This window comes from Beta vulgaris, chromosome 7, assembly GCF_026745355.1.
Source record: "Beta vulgaris subsp. vulgaris cultivar EL10 chromosome 7, EL10.2, whole genome shotgun sequence".
NCBI lineage: Eukaryota > Viridiplantae > Streptophyta > Magnoliopsida > Caryophyllales > Amaranthaceae > Beta > Beta vulgaris.
Window position 1 is genome coordinate 33,381,643 of NC_079208.1, and position 9,898 is coordinate 33,391,540.

Genomic DNA, 9,898 nt, shown 5'->3' on the forward strand with positions numbered 1-9,898 from the left:
CAGATTCACTATAGAACAACCTCAATTTAACTATCTAAGATATAACTAGAGACAATCTTTCCATTTAATTCATATTAAGCAACTGCGTTCCATACAAAAGAACTTAGCACAGGAATGCCAAGTTAAACACTATATACTAATAACTAACATTTTTCAGTGAAGGAATGGAGTAACACGTGTACAAAAGATTTCTATATCATATTCGGTTCATTGCCTACATTAGCTAATTACATTTCCTAAGGGCTAACCACAAAAAAAAAACCAAAGCTCTCATCACAACCAAATCCCCCCGCTACAATAATAACATAAACCACCCAAAATGAAACTCAAAAAAATCATTTCAGATCATCTTGTAGGAGGGGAGGCTTGTCTTTCATTCCTCATAGTCATCAACTGACCTCTCAAATTCATCGTGTGACTCCTCGTGCATCGATCCTAAATACCTTGCATGATTGTGGATGATGTCCCGGCATATCCAAGACTCAAATCGGTTACCCCATTACTGAACCCTCTCCGGAATCTACCACTTCCAATGCCACATCTTCTTTCATCTCTTGCATACCAAAGAAACAATCCCCTTATCCTTCCTAGACAGTTTGGCGAACACATACATACACATAATGTGCTCATTGAAGATCACATCCTTAACAGCATGTGTCATTTCCATAGCAAGCCTTCAACAACAAACCAATAATTAGTAAAATTTCACAAATAAAAAAAAAATTAAAGATGGTTATAACTAGCTGTAAAAGAGCATAAACACATATCAATAACTAAGAGGCTTGGATCTGCCCTTCTTTTCTATTTAAATATTTCATATGAATAAGGGCATAAGCTTGAATCTTTACCATTAAAACCTGTTTGACTTATAATAAAACTGAATCCTAAAGCAAGTACCATTATACATAACTCATAACAATTACCTATTTAGTTCAAAAATTATTACCAAATGAATGTGTGTATGAACTACCTTTCACATAAACAACTTGAATAAATGGGCTATGGAGTTCTAATCAAAGCACTTAATAGGATCATAAAAACATTGCATTATTCAAACAAAATTAACACCAATTGTTAATTTTTAACAAAAAAAAACCCACCCCCTGTTATAACAAACTTTAAGAAATTTAAACACAAACAAGTTATATTCCAGCCAAGATTCATGGCGAGTCAAAAAAAATAACATCATAAAGACATATACAAACCATAATTCAGACAATTTAATGATAATATTGCATAGTTTATATCGTATAAAATTCCAAAACCAAACAAAACCCTAACTTTTTACTGTATTGAAACTTAAAGATTTTGATGCATGAAATGTATAACTAAATTACCTTGAAAATTTGTGTGTTTTTCCACAAAAAAACCGCCCTCCAACTCGCTTCCTTCGACTTTGACGCGGGGGGGGGGGGGTTGCTGACAAGCTTAAAAGATGGAGAATTAGAAGTTTTATACTGTTCAGTTATGGAGGTTCCTTGTAAGAAGCGTTTTCTGGCGCCAACATAATGTCAACAATCAATAAACCAAACGCCGCGTTCTGTTTATTTTGGACTCTAACAATTTATTGGCTTCAATTTGGTCCAGCACATTTAACTCTTTGTACCACTTTCAATGGCGCGCTAAAAAGCCATGGTAAGTATTAGATATTAAAAAAAAGTACTCAGAAATCCCTCTTAATATTTTTTAAAAAAAATTACTATGAGCAATTCCCTATTACTATTAAAAATAAACCATGTTTTTAAACCACATATGACCCTCAATTTTAGGAATAGCTACTATGAGAAATTTCCTCTTAATAATTACATTATAATTATAATTTGCAAGTAATAATTACATTTTTTTTGTTACAAAGACAAAACCAAAATTACATAATCAAGAATTTCATACCTTCAGATTAATACTAGTTGGATTACACCGATCTTGGGGGACCGCATACGTTAGCATGCGAGCCAACAACTAGTATTATAAAATACTACAATGAGGTTGAGGTGATGGAGTAACTTTCCAACTCTTATCTTGAGGTCTAGGAACCAAACCTCATGGGACTCGCTCATTTGAGAAATACCACTAATCCCCCCCCTCAAGCGAGCCCCTTCATTTGTCCATAAAATCTACTACGATACTTAAAACAATATATTTATTTCACTGGACCAAAAAGTTATAAGTGAGATATCTTTAAGATCTTTATTTATAGGATTTTTAACTACAATAATACAAACTTTTACCCGTTTTCTCGCAAAAATACAAACTTTTGATTATTTTTTAATAATACAAATTTTACATCAAAATTCCTCCAGTAGGTCAAGTTGACTTGTAACTTGTGGAATAAGTAAAAAAAAATACAAAATGATCTTTCTTATTTCTCCCTCCTCCCCAACCCTGAAACCACCTGAACCACATCAACTTGTTACCTCCTACAACAAGTTAATAACTGGTATTTGTCCTACTGGAGGAATTTTGATCAAAAATTTGTATTATTAAAAATTAATCAAAAATTTGTATTATTACGAGAGAACGGAAAAGTTTGTATTATTCTTGTTAAAATATCCTTATTTATATAGTGGTCATATTATTGGACAAGGAAATTATCTCTATTATATAAGCCAAGGGGAGAGCTACGGTGTCCCCCTTTGAAAAGACTTTTTAACCCTTCATTCAATAAAAAATATTACCTATTAAGGTTTCGAGATTTTCCTCAATCATAACCCTTCCTAATTTAAAATATGTATATCAATGGAAGTTCAAAGTAGCCAAAATAAACTTTCATAAAAATATGTTTAGCGAAAGAAAAAAGTTTATGTTTGAAGAACAAATTAACATAACTAAAGTAGTTTTCAAATTAATTACAAAAACAAAGACATAAAATTTTAATTTTACCTAAACTTTGAAATGCAATAACAATACCAACATCCATTAACAAGTAATAGAAATACCCAGAAAATAACTTCTTCATCAAGTAATTTTTATATATTGTATTTACACCACATGATATTTAATTAGAACTAATGATGATTGTAAATTACATCATTCAAAATTACATCTAGATGAAATTTATAATAATCGCCAAAATAATACACGCATGCATCGCGTGCAAAGAAGGCTAGTAGAATCTAATGAAAGATAGAAGAAAGTTTCCGATAATGATGTGAGTTACTAGAATATGATTTTGCTCGACACGTTTATTCAATCATAGGCATTGTTATAGAATATATAGTGTACAATATTTGTAAAAGTATCTCTATTATATAAGCCAAGGGGAGAGCTATGATGTCCCCATTTGAAAAGACTTTTTAACCCTTCATTCAATAAAAAAATATTACCTATTAAGGTTTCGAGATTTTTCTCAATCATAACCCTTCCTAATTTAAAATATGTATATCAATGGAAGTTCAAAGTAGCTAAATAAACTTTCATAAAAATATGTTTAGTGAAAGAAAAAATTTATGATTGAAGAACAAATTAACATAATTAAAGCAGTTTTCAAATCAATTACAAAACCAAAGACATAAATTTTAGTTTTACCTAAACTTTGAAATGCAATAATAATCCAACATCCATTAACAAGTAATAAAAATACCCAGAAAATAACTTCTTCATTAAGTAATTTTTATATTTTGTATTTACACCACATGATATTTAATTAGAACTAATGATGATTGTAAATTAAATCATTCAAAATTACATCTAGATGAAATTTATAATAATCGCCAAAAGAATACACGCATGCATCGCGTGCAAAGAAGGCTAGTAGAATCTAATGAAAGATAGAAGAAAGTTTTCGATAATGATGTGAGTTACTAGAATATGATTTTACCCGACACGTTTATTCAATCATAGGCATTGTTATAAAATATATAGTGTGCAAGATTTGTAAAAGTATAACTAGTTATTAGGCCCGGGCTATGCCCCGGGTAAGAAAAATTTTCATTTATTAATATTGTACTTTGATATGATAACACTAAATACAATTTGGTCTAGTGGTTAAAACTTTAGTACATGAACCATGAGGTCATGGGATCAAAACCTATACTATACAATTTCTAATTTTTTTTATTGTACATGGATTACATGAACTAAAACTCCCTAGGGAGAGCGCCACGTGGCACCGTTCCTCGTTTACGCACGCTTTTTAATATATTAGTATAGATTTACATATGATTGGGAGGTCTAGAGTAATACTTGCAAGATCTAATAATGAATTCATTTACTTTTGCACTGCAACTACTCAACAAGGCATCGACGAAATTGGAGCTGACCCATTTTTCGAGTGAGATTGGAAGCCAAATTTATTAGATTATAAGTACATCCACATACAAAAGAAACTTAAGCTATTCTTTCATACAAATTTAATCTAATCAAAATGATAATTTTGACCATCGATCGACCTTTATTATCTAATATGTCATTTGAATAATTATTTTTGAGCATTATTATTCATTATAATTTGCATTGCATGACAAATTACCATTTTGTAGATCATATACACACGACCTTATAGAGAGCATCGTGCACATACTGTAAAACACAACTTTTAAAATAACAAACGCATCCCAAAATTAATGAAATGACACATAATAACATTAAGCCAAATATAATAAACAGTGACAAATTCAAATTGAGAGTGAAGAGAATAAATATTAAGCCAAGTCCAACGAACATATACGTAATTAAATTCAAAAATTGATTTGACATCTATTTTTTTTAGAAATACATTGATTGCACTAAACTTCCATTTTTTTAGCACGTTTATCCAAAACCTTTGTCTTTCTTTCAAACTCTCCAACTTCTCTCTAATTTCTCTTTCTTCAAAATCTCTAACTTCTCTTTATTTTCTTCCTCTTCTAAACTCCCTAAACATATGATTACTTTAAATGAATTTCAGTCAATGGCACTATGAATAGCAACTGGCCTAGACTGAACATACAATCCTAGTAGATTATACATTTGGTACCATATAATCTACATGAACATATGATAACTTCAAATGAACATCAATCAAGGCACTATGAACAACAACTATACAATCCCAGTAGATTATACATTTGCTACCATATAATCTACCTAAATATATGATCACTCCAGATGAACATCGGTCAATGGCATTATGAACAACGACTAACCTAGACTGAACATACAATCTCCGTAATTATACATTTGCTACCATATAATATACCTGAACATATGATCACTCTAATGAACATTAGTACGTCAATGGCACTATGAATAATAGATGACCTAGATCGAACACACGTTTAATCAGGATATAGAGAAAAAATGAAAAATTTATCAATGAGGAAAGAGAAAACTATTAAGAGATGGCACAAATCAAAAGAGAGAAAAGAAGAGTTTCAAAGAATTAAATGCCAGGTTAATAAAGTAGAGGAGAAAGAAAGTTGTCGAAAACTCAATTTTAGTTAAATGACCTATGTTCTAGGTTCTATTCTTTTGTACTTATTTTCAGTTCAGTTCAGCTCAGTTCAACTCATTTCAGTCAGTTCACTTTAGCTAAATATTTTAATTATTACTTTTGTTTTTCATATTAATCAGTTCATTTGAGCTTAATTCAGTTTAGTTTCTTCCAATCTAAAAAAACAAGGTCTTAAAATACCAAATGTTCATCGTACATACGATACTCTATGACTCATACTCATTATAGAGCGGGTAGACTTGGTGTGCGTAACATACACACAATTAGTTGCAAAATATTCAAAATAGTTTTTTTTAGCATCCAACAATTTGAATACAGAGACAACTAGTTTTAGGACCCGTGCATGATGCACGGGAGTATTAATTGCTTGATAGCATAACTAATGATCAATAAAAATAATCAAAATAACGTAACATATTTAACTAATCATATATGAAGGCATCAAATTGTTATTTACATAAATGATTTTTGTAACGCAATCTATATGTTTGAAAACACTTCCTTGTAAACTACGTTTGTTGTACTTGTACGCACTCCGTGTTCTTTGTCAAAAGGAAGTATCTTCAGACCTTTTTTGCTCGTAACTCTGGAAACAGCAACATAAAATTGCCGTGGCTAAAAACAGGTCTTGGGAGATACAGGCCTACATGAGACAAAGATTTTCCTTGACTTTTATTTATAGTCATAGCAAAACAAACCATTAAAGGAAATTGACGTCTCTGAAATCTGATAGGAAACTTGGTGGAGTCCGACGGCGTCAATGTCATTCTTGGGATAAAAACTTTTGCACCCACATTACTTCCGGAAATAACAGTAGCTTCAATAACACGATTACCTAAATGATTGACGACTAACCTCGTGCCATTACATAATCCAGATGTTTGATCAATATTACGTAGAAGCATAACGGGCGCACCAACCTTTAATCGTATGCTATGATTTGGGAGACCAGAGCATTTAATTGTATTGAGGAATTCAGTGGAGTATATTTCGTGGACTCCAAATATTCCTTCCTCTTTGCTTATAGCATCCGAACTCAAATAGACTTTCTCTTCTCTTGGAATAGTAGATAGAACATTATCATTTACAATCTCCACTATCTCATTTGTTGGGGCCAAAATAGCTCTTTCTTGGAAATATTTAGCTTCCCAAATATGTTCCTGTAGGTCTGGATACGTGCTTTCAACAATTGCTAAAATCGGATCGGCCCCGGGATCTATAAGGATATCTTTTGCAATCTCGACGACGGCTTCACCATCATTAGGACCGCCAGCATTTCCATCTCCAAGCTTAGTATCCACTCTGAGAATTCTCGCAATTCATCAACAGAAGATTTTGAGGAACTTGATTGTAATCTCATATTGCGAGTAAGTGTAAGGACCTTACACGAATCCCATAAGTAAGACGAATTAACGGTGGCGAACACGATATCCTGCCTACTTCCCTTTGGTACAACTGGTAATATCTGCCTGAGATCACCTCCGAATACTACCACTTTACCTCCAAATGGTCGATGCAAGTTATCCCTATCAACAGACCTCATTATGTCCCTCAAACTTCTATCAAGTGCTTCAAAACAATACTTATGCATCATCGGAGCTTCATCCCAAATGATAAGTTTTGTCTTATGAGAAGATCAGCTAACTCCGACCCAGGCGAATTCCGGCGCAAGTAGAATTTTCATTTACATTCAAAGGGATACCAAATCTAGAATGAGCTGTTCTTCCACGTGGAAGGAGGAGAGAAGCAATTCCACTCGAAGCTACTGGCAATACAATTTCGCCCTTCTTTCTTATTGCAGCACATAATGTTTTCCAAACATATGTTTTACCCGTCCCTCCATAGCCGTAAACGAAAAATAGACCTCCTTCTTCACTCGAGACAGCATCCAATACTTCTCGATAAATCATCGACTGCTCATCAGTTAAACCTTTATACAATTTGTCGTGTTCCACGGTCATTTCCTCAATGTCATATGAAAGCTCATCTGCTATAAGCTTGTTTTGTCCTTCAAACATGATTAGTTCATCAGGAAACGCATTTCACTGAATCTACGCAAGCTGCTACCATTACTTTGGAGCATGGTTTCAATCTCAGCCAATGCAAAAGATTCGATTTGATCATCGGTTAAATGCAGGTCTGTGAAACATATAAACAAAACGGTAACCTATATTAAGAATGCAAATTGCTAAAAAGTATGGTTTTTGACTAAAAAATATTTTCGTAGTTATTTACCTTTATTTTTTTGAAGACAACGCTGTTTGTAAAGTATGTCATCAGATAATAACTGCCATGTCTTATGCCAAACTTCCTCCGGCTTCGACATGCTACCAGATAATAGTAACATAGAGAACAAATGTCTTAGATAATACCCTGATTCTCTAAAACTTGCTTCTGTTATTGCATCGACATATTCCTTGTCATCATCAAGTAAACCCCTTGCATAGCAAGCTTCCTTGAATGTAGGAACACTACACCATCAACCGTTCTAATGTCTTCGTAGCATGTCGCGCCTTTTACAAAATTTAATAAAGTTCTAAGGTAGAACTTCTCTCCAGATCCAGGTGAGACATGGTAGATTCGTCCTATTGTGACACCTCTAGATCTTGGGTCCACTCTCTCTGTGCCTGTTTCCAAACAAATTTTGTAGGGAACTCCACATAAGTAAGCTCCCTAGCTTCTTCATATTTTTGGTTACATTGCATCCAAGCTAGGAATTTCGTATTGTCAATATGAGGTCTGTCTAGTACGGATTCCACATCCGCATGGTCGTTAAACAAAACGGTTTGTTCTCCCGGTAGATGAAAACTTAATCTTTCAACAGCAGGGGTTCGATAATGTATGTTGAATCCAAAAATCCTCCAAATTGCTTCACACGCCGAAATATATCGGCAATCATAGTACATCTTTATTTCATCTATTTCTTTACCTTCACCTTCTTTCTGTTTATCTTGATAAGCCGCAGCCGTAACCCTATCATATCCCTTGTTTATATATTTGAACAAATATTTAATTGATCTAGATTGATTACACCATTCAACGTTTATGTGTCCTTGATATTTACGAAGCAATTCAGCATTATATGGGACAACATACCGATTATCAAGGTGAACCCCACTCTTCTCAACTGTAGATCCATTATCTCTTCGTCTGTACACTGGATATCCTTCATCATCTACCTTAGTTGCCTCAATAAACTCTTGGGAAAATGCTTACTGCATTGCTTGTCAATCATACACGGAGCATTTGTATTTGCTGAGCCACATGGACCGTGCATCATGTACTCGCTTACTGCTTGATATAGTTCTGGATCTTCAGATTTATCAGGCAACTCAGCACAAATAATCTTATCAATATCTGAAGCAACAGGGTATTTGTCTCCCTGATGCATGAACAACAAAATATGAGCGTGCGGCAAACCACGCTTTTGGAATTCAACTGTATAGACCACTGAAAATAAGCAGACAACAAAATTAGTTTTGATATTCAAGTTAAATAAAAGATATAACGATAGCAATCCAATTAAAAATAACATATAATAAAAAATAATAATATAAATAAGGACGATGTCTAACATACCAGCCCTAACCCTGCCAAATATTTTGCCATCTTTCAGATCTTTCACCAACTGGTCTAGTTTCATCTTAAAAACTCGACATATGATGTCTGGCCTATCCTCTGGCCTTAGGCCTCTTTTTTTTACAAATCTAGTAATCTCAGGCCACTTAGGATTACACGTAAATGTTATGAATAAATCTGGATAACCATACCATCTGCAAATAGCCATCGCATCTTGATAGTTTTCTCTCATATAACTATGTCCTCCTGTGAAGGAAGATGGCAATACTATACGACTTCCAGTCGAAGATCCCTCGGTTTCACCTCTCTCGACAGCACCTCTTAAATTCTTGACATTAGCAGCTCTCAAGCTTTGTTGGTTGTGTCTAAGAAAAGACAACCTTTCAGCTTCAATCATTGTGTAAGCATCAACTATGAATTGTTGTAACAACCTTCGAGATAATAGTATTGTTGCCGCCTCCAGAGCTCGGTCTTGTATTCTGTATGCAAAAAACTCACGCATTGTGAGTTTAAACCTCTTTCCTGTTGAACCGTCTGATGGAGTCTTATCCCTGTGCATAATATCTGTTCTAAATCCATCTTCTCCGTATGGAAATAATAGTGGATATTGCATAGCGAGGTAAGAAGGATGAAGTTCGGAAATTTGTTGTAGCTTTCCACCCTTCGTTTCGATAATTATATCTCTTTTGTCGGCACTATCAATATCTCCTACGATAAGTGCAGCTACTTCTGATGTTGTTGGCAAATTTAAGTTCTGCCATCAGACTCTCTTTTGCCAATAAGTTTTAATTTCAAATTCTCACACGTGTTAGATGCAAACCTATCCCTAGCCATTCTAAAATTATGAGCTAAAGGGTTATTATGATCTAACATATCTTGTAATTCTGC

At 33.7% G+C, this 9,898-nt stretch overlaps 1 pseudogene; it reads right to left on the minus strand.

Moving 5' to 3' along the window:
- Window positions 1-5,911: 5,911 nt before the first annotated feature.
- Window positions 5,912-9,583, minus strand: LOC130592146 (uncharacterized; annotated as a pseudogene).
- Between the last annotated feature and the right edge of the window lie 315 nt (window positions 9,584-9,898).